General features: G+C 38.9%; 1 protein-coding gene across 4 annotated transcripts in view; it reads left to right on the top strand.

Annotated features, from left to right (window-relative positions):
* CPSF6 (cleavage and polyadenylation specific factor 6) overlaps positions 1 to 15,946 on the top strand; it is a 67,889-nt gene extending 51,943 nt beyond the window's left edge. For all 4 annotated transcript variants that reach the window (XM_069764638.1, XM_069764637.1, XM_069764636.1 and 1 more), the window contains exon 10: positions 13,484 to 15,946. The gene's annotated coding sequence lies outside the window, so the exon portion shown is untranslated. The remainder of the gene's footprint in view (positions 1 to 13,483) is intronic.
* The last annotated feature ends 347 nt before the right edge of the window (positions 15,947 to 16,293 follow it).

The following is a 16,293-nucleotide window of genomic DNA, read 5'->3' as shown; positions in this document are numbered from 1 at the left end:
CTGGGGAGAAAAGCGTCTGGCCTGTTGAATTTCAACAGGCAATCATTTAGTGCTCCTTAGAGATGTCTTTCTCTTGGAGAGCACAGGAGGGCTCTGCTGAGCCTTCCAGGCTATGTATGTTTGTTTAGGGTTGAAGATAGCTGTCAGACAAATAATTTGTCTAATGGGTATCTAATGTGTAAGGCCATGTGCACACGTTCAGTATTTTTTGCGTTTTTCGCTATAAAAACGCGAAAAAAACGCTTACATATACCTCCTATTATTTACAGTCTATTCCACATTTCTTGTGCAAATGTTGCTTTTTTTTCCGCGAAAAAATCGCATTGCGGGAAAAAAAGCAACATGTTCATTAAATTTGCGGAATTGCAGGGATTCCGCACACCTAGGAATGCATTGATCTGCTTGCTTTCCGCTTGGGGCTGTGCACACCATGCGGGAAGTAAGCAGATTATGGGCGGTTGGTACCCAGGGTGGAGGAGAGGAGACTCTCCTCCACGGACTGGGCACCATATAATTGGTAAAAAAAAAGAATTAAAATAAAAAATAGTCATATACTCACCCTCTGATGGCCCCGGAGTCTTCCCGCCTTTCATCGGTGCACGTTGCCGCTTCCGTTCCTGTAGATGGTGTGTGAAGGACCTGCGATGACGTCGCCGTCTTGTGATTGGTCGCGTGACCACTCATGTGACCGTGACGTCATCGAAGGTCCTGCACACACACACCATCTATAGGAACGGACGCCGCTGAGGAGATCGGCTGTCTGCAGGTGAGTATAACCATTTTTTTTAAATTTTTTAAAAAATTATTTTTAAACATTCCATCTTTTACTATTGATGCTGCATAGGCAGCATCTATAGTAAAAAGTTGGTCACACTTGTCAAACACTATGTTTGACAAGTGTGACCAACCTGTCAGTCAGTTTTCCAAGCGATGCTACAGATCGCTTGGAAAACTTTAGCATTCTGCAAGCTAATTTCGCTTGCAAAATGCTAAAAAAAAAAAAAACACACACAAAAAAAAAAAAAAGTAATGCGGATTTCTTGCAGAAAATTTCCGGTTTTCTTCAGGAAATTTCTGCACGAAATCCGGACGTGTGCACATACCCTAAAGGGGCCTTAACGTGGTGATGGACAGGTCAGTTTAGAGAATCTACTACTTGCACATGGTGAAATTTAGTCTCCGTTTCATTGTTACAAGCTATGCTGGTCATCAAAATCATTCCCATTAATGTAAGTAATATTTCTTTTTGACTATTGTTAAAGCTGTTGTTAAAGCTGGCATGTCATACTATGCTATCGTGTTTAGAAGGAATCTGTCTCCAGGTTTTTGCAGCCTAATCTGGCAGAATGATGTAAGGTTAGAGACCCTGGTTCCTGTGAGGTCCTTTGCTGGGCTGCTTGCTGTAGTTTTGATAATGTCCTGCTTATAAAATAGTGATTTTATTAGAGGACTAGCAAACCTGCAGCCAGGTAGCCCTCCATATTCATGAGCTCTATATAATCCCACCGCCTCCACTGATTGGCAGATTTCTGCGTACACTGTTCATGAGCAAAAATTTGCTATTGGTGGGGTTAAACAAAACTCGCTTTCAGCGAACTGCCGCGCAACCTGCCCTACCCTCTCCTAGTGTTTCATCACCCCTCCCCTGCAGACTGTGAGCCCTCGCAGGCAGGGTCCTCCCTCCTTATGTACCCGTGTGCCTGTTATCTGCTCATGTTTAATGTATTTGTCTATATTTGCCTCGTATTCACATGTAAAGCGCCATGGAATAAATGGCGCTATAAAAATGTATAATAATAATAATAATAACTGGTAGATCAAAGGCAGATAAGTGATTTTATCAAAATTACAGCAAGTGAATCACATCTGGAAATGGAGTCTCTGTCCCTACATGATGCTTCTCTCAAACAGGGTAGTAAAAACCTGCTGACAGATTCCTTTAAAGAGTAGCATATTCTGAGCACTGTGTGGCTCCAAAAATATGGTGCCTTTTGTCCAATAGCTACCAAAAAATAGAGCACACTAATAGGTATAAATGTCACATACAGATAGTTTATACAGCTTGAAAGTTATTTGATCAAGCTTCCATAAAATCATTCTTCATATACTTGGTAAATTTAGTAATTGATGCCTTTAAGTTCTGAAAAATGTCACTCAAAAGGACGATAATGAAATGTATTGAATAAAATAAAACCATTTAATATTTTATTCACTACATTTAATGCTAACACAAGAGACCAAAATATGACTTTGATATTGTTGCACAAGGATAGCTGAACTGAGGTAACAGATTTAATACCGCATGGGGCACACTTACTATGTAATTTTTTTTTTAGCCTCTAGTATGTAAATGGGAATTAAAATTCTCATGTAAAATGGTCCATGCTGCAGAAGAATTCTATGAAGCCCCAAATTGTAAATTTCCTAGACAAAGCTGTATGTGGGAGGTTTTTGAAGTAAAGCTATGATTACTATAATGTTATATGCAGAGTAAATTAAGTACCGTATATACTCGAGTAAAAGTCAACTCAAGTTTAAGCCGAGGCACATAATTTTGCTACGAAAAACTGGAAAAACTTATTGACTTGAGTATAAGCCGGATATGCATTGTCCCCTCATCCCTGTCCTTGTGTGCATGGCTCCCTCATCCCTGTCGTTGTATGCATGGCTCCCTCATCCCTGTCCTTGTGTGCATGGCTCCCCATCCCCCGTCCTTGTATGCATGGCTTCTTACTCCCTATCCTTGTATGCATGGTTCCTATTAAAAACAAAAAACACATCCTACTTACCTTCTCTGCGCGCCCTCACTGCAACCGGTTCCGGCGCCAGCAGTTCTTCCAATCGAGCAATCACGTGTCCCCGCTCATTAATTCACTATATTCACTCCACTCCTATGGTAGTAGAGAGGAGTGAATATTCATTACCTTAATGAGCTGGGGACTTGTGATCGCTCAGCAGGAAGAGCTGCTGGTGCCGGAATGAGATGCAGCGAGGGCGCGCAGAGAAGGTAAGTAGGATTTGTGCTGGAAGGCTGTGGATGTAACAGTGCGCCATAAGAAAAATTAATATTCATTGCCAGCGCAGTGAATATTAATTTCTCTTTAGCAGCGGGCACAGTTACAGCCGCTGGCTCTTCCTTCTGTGACACGCTGCTTCTGTATTCTCTCCCCCCCGCCCCCTAGCCCGTCATTCTGGGACCATGACTCATGTATAAGCCAAGGGGGGCGTTTTCAGCACAAATGTGCTGAAGAACTCTGCTTATACACAACTATATACGGTAACAAAACCTTCAATTAGCCAATTACGGCTAACACACAAACAACTTAAGTAGGTTGGGATGTACTGCAAGTCCAGTGGGTGGGAAATCTGTAGCGCAGGCATAAATGCTTAACTAGTGCTGCACCTGGGGCTGGACAATAAAATCTTCATTATTAACTGTAATGATGATTTTCAACTGTAATATTTTTGGGGGGTGGTTGGGCTTAGTGGCAATGCGTGGCCATTCATGACCCATCAAATTCACTCATTTTATTATTTTTTTTTATTTCAGGGTTGATGGGACTGGTCAGACAGGGAAAGTGTAGGTGAAGGTGATAGACAAGGGTTCAGAAATAATCCATATTGCAGTTTATGTAGGTCTTGAAGCAGAGGTGAGCAGCCAGGGGGGAGCAAAAACAGACGTGAGCACATATGTGGTGGTTATTCTTTTACCACCTCCTGCACAAGAAAGAAAGAGGGAAAAAAAATAAATGCTGGAGGGTAGGAAGTGGTTGATCCTCTTACACAGAAAGGAGAACACGAGTAACTGATTACACACTTTAATTCTGAGAAATGGAGGAGGCAGGGGCGGAGATTTCATGGTGTAGCAGCAAGCACTGAAGTAAAATATTTATTTTTATAGCGCCAACATATTCTGCAGCGATTTACAGTTCATAGGGGACATGTGCAAACAATGTCAAACATTACAGAGTAACACATAAGCAGATACCAAGAGGAGTGAGGGCCCTGCTCGCAAGCTTAGTGTGAGGAAATGGCGAGACACGAAAGGTAAATGGTAAAAAGTGCTTGTATGGACGGTCCAGCGTACAGTGAGGTGAATTGCTGCTCTCTGCACCTGAACAGCAATCTTTGATAAATCTCCTGCGTCACCACCAAGCTTTTTAACCTTGCCACTCTCCCTACACAGACACAGCTCCTGCTCAAGCTCGAGTTGCTCAGTCATAATTCGGCAGTTATCCCCTTTTTCCAACAGTGTCCACTTCACCAATGTTTAAAGGGATTGTCCGGGACTTTCAAATAGTAGACTGCCTATCCTTAGGATAGGTTGTCTATGCATGATTGGTGGGGGTGTGAAAGTTGTCAGCTGTATGGTGGTGGCCGCAGCTGGGTACTGCATATCCGACCCCTATTCAAATAAATAGTGCAGTCCACTAATTCGGTTGATGGAGTTGTGCTGTGCAGCAACGTAACTGAGAAGTCTGGCCGCCATTAGTTCCAGGAACAGCTGATCGGCAGGTGTCACTGACATTTATGACCTATTCCAAGCATTGACCATCTATGTTAAAATCCAAGACAACATCTTTAACTCCTTTCTGACATTGGGCATAATAATACGCCCTCATCGGAATTCCTTCTTTTGTGGGCTTCGGCGCTGAGCCCACATCTTTCCCGGCACATGTTAGCTGTTTTGAACAGGTGTTGTTAACCTGTTAAATGTCGTGTCAAACTCTGACAGCAGCATTTAACCTCGCTTACCGGAAGCGCGTCAAAAATCCCTCCCATTGGTGACTACGTCATGTGATCGTGGGTCACCGATGGGTTGGCATGACAACCAGAGGTCTCCAGCAGAACTCTCTGGTTGTCATTGCCAGATTGGTATGAGCGCCGCCCGGTGGTCGGCGCCCAGAGCAAGTGACCATTTCTGTTACAGGCGATCTGTTCATTGTCTGTGTGTAGCAGAGGCAATTGGACAACTGCAGCTTCTGGTCTACCATGAACACTATAGAAGCATACAAATAAAAAAAAATTTAAATCTAAAAAAAAATAAAAGTTCAAATGACCCCCCTTTCGCTCCAATCAAAATAATTAAAAAAAATAAAATCTACACGTTTGGTATCGCCGCGTTCAGAATCGCCTGATCTATCAATATGAGAAAAGCATTAACCCAATTGCTAAACGGCGTAACGAGAAGAAAAAAAACAAAAAACTGCAGAATTATGTTTATTTGGTCACTGGCACATTGCAATAAAATGGAATAATGGGCAATCAAAAGATTGTATCTACACCAAAATGCTATCAATGAAAACGTCAGCTCGGCACACACAAAATAAGCTCTGGCCCAACCCCAGATCATGAACAATGTAGACGCTACAGGTCTCGGAAAATGGTGCCTTTTTTTTTTTAAAGGGAATCTGTCACCTTGTTTTACTGATATAAGATGTGGCCACTGCCTTTTGGGGCTTATCTTCAGCATTATAGAATGCTGTAGATGAGCCCCAAAAGGTAGTGGCTGCATCTTATAGTGGCAAAACGAGGTGACAGGTTCCCTTTAAACCAAAGTTGTTGTTTTTTTTCCACCGCTTAAATAAAAAATAACCTAGACATGTTTGGGGTCTATGAACTTGTAATGACCTGGAGAATCATATTGGCAGGTCAGTTTTAGCATTTAGTGAACCTAGTAAAGAAAAAAAAACAAAATATGTTAAAACTAATGATGTCTTCCAAAAGTACAACTTGTCCTGCAAGAAACAAGCCCTTAAATGGCCATTTTGACCTAAAAAATAAAAAAAGTTATGGCTCTGGGGAGAAGGGAAGCGAAAAACAAAATTCACTGCCTGACTGTCTCCTTGCACTATACAGCTTGTTCTTCTCACTGAGGAGAGTGAATCCCTGCAGAGCATTTCTAAAGACAAACGCTGATAAAGTGAGAATTATGCCCTCCCATCAGTGCTGATATTGGTCACAAATCTTTGCAGTAAGCACCAGGAACTGTTTGGTGCAGACATTAGTGTGTAGTGACTAATGTGAGCACTCATGGGAGAGATCTACCTTTACTTTATCAGTGTATGTCTCATAGACCTGTAGCAGTGCTTCTCTCCCTGCGTTCTCGCTTTTAGGGCTCATACTCACGAGAAACTCTGATGAGTCTCGCACGGCAATACCTGGCACTGCACCCCGCATAGCAATACATGCAGCCGCCCGCTCCGCTCCTGAGTGCCGGGTATTGCCGTGCGAGACTCATCCGAGTTTCTCGCTAGTGAGTATGAGCCTTTAGCAGAGCGACATGCAGGGAGAGAGCAGACAGTGGAAACCTAAAACAAATCTGTCACCAGATTTATTTATTTTTTTTACCCCATCTGAAAACGGCACAATTAAGATGCGGAAAAACCCCAATTTCAGCAGTCTATTACTTACTGGGCTGCTTTCTGTAGTTTTGATAAAATCCCTGTTTTATCTGCTGCAGGTCTGCCAGATCAGCTGTGTATAACTCCGGCCACACCACTAATTATCTTTTTGCCCATGTACAGTGTACACAGAAAGCTGCCAATCATTGGTGGGGCTAAACAGAGCTCATGAGCTGTGAGCGTATGGTTGTTATTGGCAACAAAAAAAAGGTTTTCCTTTAGGCATTTGATAAATTGGGCTTTTAGTGTCTTCGTCACTAGTTTCCTATTTCATAGTCCTATCCAATTAATGCTAATTAAGGGAAGCTGTTAATCAAAGGACTGGGGGATCCTTGGAACATATGAATTAGTCAGGTATATGTGCTTTCCTTTACATAATATGTGCTGAGATGAAGATGATTAGGACAGTGTTTTTTGTATTTTTTTTTTTTTTCAAAATTGGGCATTGAGTAGAGAATGTTATATAATGAACCTAAGTTAACCGCTGAGTCCACTGCCAATACCAGAAGTCCTGATGTGCTGTCTATTCTTCGTGTGGCTGCTGCATGTAGTCCGCTAGCCTCACCAGTGATCATTGAGGCCAATGATTGAAAGCAGTAATCCGGTAAATAATGGCTGGGATATCCCATCTGGTTCAAGGCGTAATTTATCTTTATTTTATAACATTTTCTATCTGACAGATGGTTTTTTAAAATAAAAACCCTTTTTATGTTTACTGTTTTGTTTCCTGTAAATGTATGCAAAACACTTGTTTGTAAGTAATCTTGTTCAGAACCCGTTCATTATGAATATATATGTTGGATATACAGAGATTTGTAATATTTTTATCTGATAACTCTTTAAAAATAAATTTTTTTTACCCCTTAAAATTTGCGTTTTGCCATGATTTAGTCTCTTTACTCCCCAGCTTCTCTTGCCTTCCCGTTTTTAGGATGCCTAGTTGTCTCACAATGATAATGCCCTAAGATTAATAGTACACCCAGTTTTACTCTTAATAAAACCGCCCTTGCTTTTTAAAAGGTTTGCATCAGCATTTGTTACATGGAATGAAAAGTTGTAATAGTGTATTTTTGCAGCCGTAATGTGTTGCTAGGCTAAATTATTTTTGTACTTGAGAAATATGTACGGTAATCTGAATTTCAGGTTTTAAGAATGTGTTACTCTGCCTATTAAATAAACACTTAATATGAAATGCTGTCCTAAACCTAACTAGTAAATTAATTTGTTGTAAACCTTTGTATCTCTATTGCAATCTTATTGTACAGTGTTCCTTTGTACTTTAAAAATGGGGTTTCAGTGTGATTTTTGACAGCTTCGCACACTGTGAAATCAGACCGCTTTCTGCCGCTGGTAAATTGCTGTATAATGCAGATAGATGGGTTACATTGCAGCTGCTAGGGTACCCTGACAGGTTGCAAAAAGTTGGGCCCAACTGGACTTTTTTTTGCAACTTCCTTGTCACGTTACCCTGTGTCACATTATGACCCCATTCACCTGTATTACTCTGCAATATATCAGCGGCACATGTTTGACCTGTATTGTGGATAACAATCACTGTATAACCCCAGCCTAAAAACCACTATTTGCATTAGTACCTTCTTATTTTGTAAATATCATATGTTCCAGATATAGAAGGGTATAGTTTGTGATTTGCCTGAACATTTGTGGCAAAGTCCTGAATTTCCCGGTTCAGCCGTATTAACACATGTATTATAAAAAAAAAAAGTAGAATTTGTGTAAGGAATGTATACTTTAGGATGCATTTCCATATTCTTCTCATTATCTTTATCATGGGAGAATATATTACACGTGACTCTGTAAACCCTTTCTTATCGCTGAAAATATATTCACCAATATGTGCTTTTTCCGTCACAAAAATAACTGTCTATACAAAGTCGAATAAAAGCCCGGCCCTTAAATGTGTACTTTGGTTAGTGTACTTCCCAAATGTAAGTTTAGTTGTTTTTTTGTGTGTTTTTTTGTGTTTTTTTTTTATTGCGCACTCCTCTTTAAAACCGCAAACCTCCAAGTCTAATTAGGAAAAATTAAACATTCCCTGACCCTAGTGCAGTCCATATAGCGCATCGTTCTGTGACAACTAGGCGAACTCACATCCTTGCGTTTTCAGGCTCCCTTATTTTCACTTTCTAGCTTAAACAACTTTGTCATTTTGTAATATTTTTCCTTCGCTGTCTGTATCCAGACAAAAAGCATTTTTTAGCATTAATGGCCATGCTACCTCTGTCTTATATTTGGTGTTTTTTAGCTTAGAATATTGGGATTCCTACAAATACTCTTATAATGCCTGTATTTCATGATTATTGCACCTTGTACCTCCACCTACAAATCCTCTTTACAGAAAGCCATAGTTAATTGCCTCTCGCTCACGTTTGACTAATATCTGATAAAGTATATCTATGTCCACCTTAAAGTGAATCTGTTACCAGATTTTTGCTATGTAATCTGAGAACTCCATAGTGTAGGAGCAGAGACCCTGATTATAGTGATGTCACTTACTGGGCTATGTTCTGCTGTTTACATACAATCAGTCTTTTACTAGCAGGAGACAATCCTTACAGGACAAATGGCCTCCTGCCTCCTAGTCCAACCCCTCCTCCAGCACTGTTTAGCAGCGTCCTGTGACTTTACAATATACACTGAAAGCTAAGGTGTGTGTGGGGGCTATACACAGCTCCGCTATCATAACTGCTGCACCCAGTATACTAAGTTATAAATCGCTGGAATCAGGGTCTCCGCTCATAACTCGTGCTGCTGTCAGATTACATAGTAAAACCTGCTGGCAGATTCTCTTTAAAGGTATAAATTTAACTCTTGGCAGGGACAATCATTTTTTTATATGATCTTTGTCAACTTATTCTCAGTTTACAACTCAGTTTGTGCTTCAGTTGCCATATTGGCATCAAATAGGATGTTGAAGCATTTAATATGTGTTTGGTGCTCAGTCATATGTTTCTATTTTACAACATACACTTGTTACTTGTGAAATGAATATCTGGTTTATGATCCCCTGCACTACTATTTGTAAAGCAAGATTGCAGGCATATTGATGTAAAAAGAAAACTGCCGCCTTATTAAAAGCTGTGGGGATGTGGTTAAAACTAGAATATTGACTGGATATTGATTAATACTTGTAAAAACATGTGTAAAAAACAAAACACATTTTCATTATTTATAGTTGGTGAGTTCTCATGTAACAATTTGTGTTCTTTAAAAACAAAAAAAACAACTTGTGTATTGCAAAAAATAATGCATCCCTCCTGGATAATAGTTTTCACTTTGTTACTTTGGCATGAATAGAATGACTTTGATCTTATACTTTAACCTACTAAGCACCTTATTACGTTCCCCGTCCCTCCCCAGAATATGCAGAAGGGGTGTATTATTCCTACAATGGCTTGTAACTTATTCTCATATAGTGCTATTTGTATATTTTTGGAACATATATCTTCACTTGCAGTTGTGGGAAACTGTTTGCCCCTTCCTGATTTCCTATTCTTTTTTATGTTTGTCACACTTAAATGTTTCAGATCACCAAACAAATTTAAATATTAGACAAGGATAACACAAGTAATCACAAAATGCAGTTTTTATATGAAGGTTGTTATTATTAAGGGAAAAGGAAATCCAAATGTACCGGGCCCTGTGTGGTAAAAGTGATTGCCTGTTAAACCTAATAACTGGTTGGTCCACCCTTAGCAGCATGAACTGAAATCGAGATTTTGCAATAACTGCCAATGAGTCTTTAACAATGCTGGAGGAATTTTGGACGACTCATCTTTGCAGAATTGTTGTAATTCAGCCACATTGGAGAGTTTCCGAGCACAAACCGCCTTTTTAAGGTCATGCCACAGCATCTCAATCAAATTAAGGGCAGGACTTTGACCAGACATCTCCAAAATTTTACTTCTTGTTTTTCTGAAACCATTCAGAGGTGGGTTTGCTGGTGTGTTTTGGATCATTGTTCTGCTGCATAACCCAATTGCACTTCAGCTTGAGGTCACAAACGGATGGACATTCTTTCAGGATTTTCATTTAGCAGAATTCATGGTTCCATTTACCACAGCAAGATTTCCATGTCCTGAAGTAGCGAAACGGCCGCAGACCATCACTCAACCATGACCATATTTTACTGTTGATATGATGATCCATTTCTGAAATTCTGTGTTACGTCTACACCAGATGTAATGGGACATACACCTTCCAAAAAGTTCAACTTTTGTCTCGTCAGTTCAGAGTATTCTCCCAAAAGTCTTGGGGATCATCAAGATGTTCTCTGGCAAAACTGAGATAAGCCTTTGTTCATATTGCTCATTGGTTTTCGTCTTGGAACGCTGTCATGCAGGCCATTTTTGCCCAGTCTCTCATGGTAGAGTCAAGAACACTGACCTTAACTGAGGCTAGTGAGCCTGCGGTTCTTTGGATGTTCTAGTGGGGTCTTTTGTGACCTCTTGGATGAGTTTTCGCAGCGCTCTTGGGGTAATTTTTTGGTCTTCCGGCTACTCCTGGGAAGGTTTACAACTATTGAATGTTTTTGCCATTTGTGGGGAATGGCTCGCACTGTGTTTCGCTAGAGTCCCAAAGCTTGAAAAATGGCTTTATAATCTTTTCCAGACTGATGGATCTCAATTACTCAGTTTCTCATTTTGTTTCTTTGGATTGCGGCATGTCTAGCTTTTGAGCATCTTTTGGTCTACTTCACTTTGTAAGGCAGGTCCAATTTAAGTGATTTATTGATTGATAACAGGTGTGGCCATAATTAGGCATGGGTGTGGCTAGGGAGTTTGAACTTGGCTTCCCAAAATGTGATAAAACACAGTTATTTTATGTTTTAACCTTTGTCAGGCTGCATAATTTTACAACGTTAACAGGCTGCAGAGGTACAATTGTACCTTCATATATACCTCCACTGTGATATTTGGCCAATATATTCTGGACCAAAACTGCAGAGATGTCACGAAATTTCAGCCCTCTACAGCTTTTCGAAAAAAATTTATTGCAATTTTAAAACTGAATAGATACAGATGTACCTAGTCAGCCGGACGAAGGTTAAGGGAGCAATCCCTTTTTCACACCTGTAGTTTTGGATTTTTTTCCCCTTAATAATAAAGACCTTCGTTTAAAAACTCTATTCTGTGTTTACTTGTGTTATTGTTGTCAAATACTTTTTAATTTGTTTGGTGATCTGAAACATTTAAGTGACAAACATGCAAAAGAATATGAAATCGGGACGGGCAAACCCTTTTTCACACAACTGTATATGTATGGGACAGTTTAATCTATTTTCAAGGTGCTATAAAGTGTGCTTCTTGTGTTGCTGGTGTTAGTCTCCTGACATAAGTTTATGTCTGATAGCTGGAGGTAGAGCAGAGAGGTTTGAGAAGCTTTGGAAATAAGGCAGCCAAGTCTCTATCACAGTTAGTGTATTTACACTGGCCATTTGAGACCGTTAAATGACTGCCAGTCGACTACATGTTAGCTGATCAGCGGTCACTTAATGGCCTTTTTTTGCAGAGGCTGACCACACTTGCATGTTCACAGAATGATCTTTAGTACAGTTTGTGTGCAAATAATATCATTGTTGTAGGCAGCTCATGACCAGTTTACATAGAACTATATGCTGTTGAGAAAAATGATTTTTATCAAGACAGTTTAGATAGGCTGCTATGAGCGTTCTCAGGAATGCTTGGAGCTGATTAGCAGTGTAATCCACCTTTAAACTTCTGTTTTGAGATTATCAGCAACATTACAGGTACACTTTAATGCTCCTTTAACCAGCTTCACAAGTGAACATAAAGCTTAGTTCCACAATATCATGGTACTGCACTTGACTTGTAATGCAAAAAACTTCATGAAGATATGTTATAACTGTTATAGCCAAAGCATGTGTTTTTGGGTAAAGTCCGATTCAACCGCTCAACCCAATGGGAACAATTAGGTATTTTGATATTCACGGCTATTTTTTGTAACCCACAAACACTTGCAGGGTATGTTCACAAAGGTAAGATAAATCTGACCCCTATGTCTGCAGACTTTGGCCATAATCTGGTCTCTGTTGTACCAGTATGTCACAAATTTGCAGTTTTATTTGCTACAGATCCCCATGAACTTTAGCCACATTGTCATCTGGTGGGGCAGATGTTTTGCTTTTAATATGCTTAATGTATGCTTCTTATTCTTTTGGCACCATAAATCTGTGCATATGAATGGGATTGCAGAAATCCCATTTAAATGTATGAGATTCTGATTGTGGCCAAATTTTGGTGAGTGATCTACTCCAAAATCCATGTTATATCTGACCTATGTGAACATAGTCTTAGCTTTTGTTTTTTTAATGTTCTTTCTGACAAACAATATTGGTCCTTGAGCACATAGCAAAAGAAAGGTATTTTAATTTATACAATATTTCTGGAAATACATTGCCCCTGGCTCATCAAGACCAGTGACTTTTTTTTGCAGGTCTTGATGAGAGGGTGCTCTGAAGTCAGAAGCTGCTGCTTCATGAGGTGGTGCTAGCCTCTTCATGAACCTGAATTGTTATAACTATTGGCATGCACCTACATGTTGTACTCCAAAAACCTCATTCTAGTCATGAACTAAACGAGCTGTGGTGTCACCCCTACTTCTAACAAGGAGAAACTGTTGTTAAAATGCGTTGTCAAATTTTGTCGCAACTCCCAGTATTGTGACTTTTTTCAGAGGTTTTACCCTATTTTTTTGGGTGTAAAAACTATGAATAATCATGGCCATTGTGTTAGTGATCTCATGAAGTATACATTTGTACAGTCGGATGCTTGTTGGTATTTTGTGATACTATATATGATACATATTTGTGTAGATCGCTAGTTTATAGTTGTATACAAGACTGTTTTCGTATCTTCTAAAATTGTATTTTGCGAATAAATATTACTAAACAGTCACTAAACAATGTGCATGGAAAAACTGTGTAACTATGTTTTTAAAGCTGTAACATTTGAGTTGTCAATGGTAGTGTTCTGACGACAATTGTCTATGCCATGTCCTGTATCAAATCTACATCACAAAATTTTAACACGTTACAGCTGACAGAAGAGGAGCATCTTGAAAGATCAACACCTACTCTTCACAGAAGACACTTGGCCTTCAGTTTGCTTCATGACTCAGTTTCTGAGACCATATGGATTAAAATGAACAGATCTAGATGTGAATAAAGCAAATCTGCAAACATGGTAACCAGTAGATCTACTTATATTTTTAAGTTGCTTAAATGTTTTATTTGACTGAAACCTGTGTGACATAAACATTAACAGCTCTTGCAACGTTGGGTATGCATTAAATTGCCAACTGCTAATGTCCAGTTCTTTCTTGTTTTTATAGTTGTTTGTTCCTGTTCATGTTCTAATGTTTGTACATCACACCACCTCGATTACAAGATGTGGTATTGTAATAAACTGTTTAATGGGGCTGATGTGTAAAGCTGTTCAAGTTATTTGCTGTTTACACCTCAGGGAAAGGCTTGTTTTAGCAACATGTTGATTTTATTTCTTTAACCACAATTTGCAATCATTGGGTGCCCCCATTATTCATGTAATTTAACTGACTTTAGATGTATTTGTTAGTTGGCTACGTCACTGTTGGACAATTTTAGTTCTTCATTTGTATATTACTATATTTGTTAGTAAATGGTGTAACACAAATAATTAGTTGGTGCATGCCATAATTGTTTATTCTGATAGGCCACCATTCCATCTTCCATTTATGACCATGTATATGAAAACTTGTGTTGGAGTATTAATCACCAAGTGTCACCTCTGGTTTTGCAAATTTGCTTCTGTTTAGAAAATGTCAGTTTTAAATTCCAGTATAATTCCAGCAGTTACTGAATAGATTTTTTTCCTGAATAGATTTTTTTCCTGTTCCCACTAATGCATCAGCCTATAGTGGAGTGACTAATTTGTTATCTGCTCAATACTAGTTTTCTTTCTGTGAAAGATGTAATGTAGATTTTATCTACTTCTTATATTGGACTGCTTTAGGATACCAAGTTTTCAAGACCGTTGGTGACATGATTACCTATACACTGCTTGAATACCGTTGCAGGTTCTTCCAGCAGTACATTTTCTTCTGTAGTAAAATAGACTGCAAGCTATATGCACAAACTTTAAGACTAAAGGGTCTTACTTTATAACACGCCAAGGAGTTTCCATTGCTTATGCGTTTTTATGATCAGTGGTTCAATTTATCATGCAATTTGATATTGTATAAAGATTGTTTTTATAATGAGTTTGTCACCAAATTAGTTGGTTTATGATGGTGAAACAGAACCAGGTAAGTATTTTTATCATGATTTTACCTTTCCCCAGCATTCATTTACAGGTTTTTAGTCCTAGTACATTGACTGGAAATACCTTTTTTTTTTTTTTTTTCCCCCTTTAAAAGTGAAACCTATCTCCACAATATTGCTGCCCCTCTGGGCTATTTGCCCAATGACCAGTTCCTGTAATAGACCCAATCCCCTTCTAGTGTACCTGCATAGGGATGAGCAGTAGACTGATAGCAGGGAACTGATGGCTATTCCCCATCTTAGGCTGTTGTATTAATCACGTTTGTCTAACATTAAATGGATTCTCCTCTCTCAGAAATAAAAGGTCTGCCCATCCACGCTTAAATAGCGCCTTTGTCTGATATATTAAAACAGACTTGCTTTATTAACTTGCAATACTAGACGCAGTCCATGGGCACTCATTTAAAATGAACTGGTTGAACTGCTTTACCAGACACAGCTCACGGACAAGTGCCGCTGTTTCTGTAAACCAAGCGGAGAAATATAACCCCTTTAATTTTGTCTTAAAACCTCTAATCCTATTCAGGTATTTATATTTGTATATTTATTTCTTTTTTATTAAAAAAAAAACTTAAACATTTTGTATGGACTGGCTATAAAGTGATTGCTTGGTATTACATCTTTGTCATTTCTAGTAAATTTTCTTACCATATAAAACTAAATTTAGAAAGCGGCTTCTTCTGTACATACTCAACTCTTGTTCTCCTTTGTAGAACTTGTTCAAACAGCAAGGTTGCTTGTGGTTAAAGACTTGAAAGTATTTTTAACCTAGCTGTACTATATTTTTGCCAATATAGGTTGCTGATGTAAATACCACATGTATGTGGACATGTTAAATTTATTTTCCTAGGATTGCTCATGTGGTACAGTCACTTGGCTAGGAACTTGTTCTTTTAACTGTGAAGTGTGTAACTTTTTAAGTGTTTTTTTTTTTTTTTTTTTTACACTGCTTGGCTTACTGGTTCTAGATAAATCTTAGGTGTTGACAGAGTATTAGATGCTTGATTTTGTGTCATACAATGTTATAATGTTAACTGAAAAAAAAATAAAATAAACTGCTTATTCATCTTCGACGTGAAAGCAATGTTTGAATTGGTTTTACAAACCAAGGACATCTAACTGTAAGTAAGGTTGGGATCTTGTATTAACATTTGTTCTCATTAGTCTAAAATTCTCAGCTGAAATAAAAAGGGTGTTCTGAGCTTTGTGGTTTTCCATTTTTAATGAGCCGCTCTCTGCTTGCAGCAGGTCTTCATGGAAATACAATTCATAAGCATGTATTCTTAAATTCTGGTTCCTCTGTTATGTCGTAGAGATGTATGACTAAATTGACAACTGGGTTTAGACATCCCCCTTTTTAAAGGGGAGTTAACACTGTGTAACTGGCAGCACTGGTTGGATGGTGTCAGTGTGTAAGAACGCACAACCAGCCCGTAACGCCCACATGTAGGAGGAAAGCCAGAGAGATTGTACAACTTATTTATGAGAAAACATGCTCCACATTTCATAATGCATTTTATTTTTTAACTAGAACAGCTATTAGGAGAG

This window comes from Ranitomeya imitator, chromosome 4 (assembly GCF_032444005.1).
Source record: "Ranitomeya imitator isolate aRanImi1 chromosome 4, aRanImi1.pri, whole genome shotgun sequence".
Lineage (NCBI taxonomy): Eukaryota > Metazoa > Chordata > Amphibia > Anura > Dendrobatidae > Ranitomeya > Ranitomeya imitator.
Note: the sequence above shows the minus strand (reverse complement) of the source record. Positions and strands in the feature narration are given on the sequence as shown.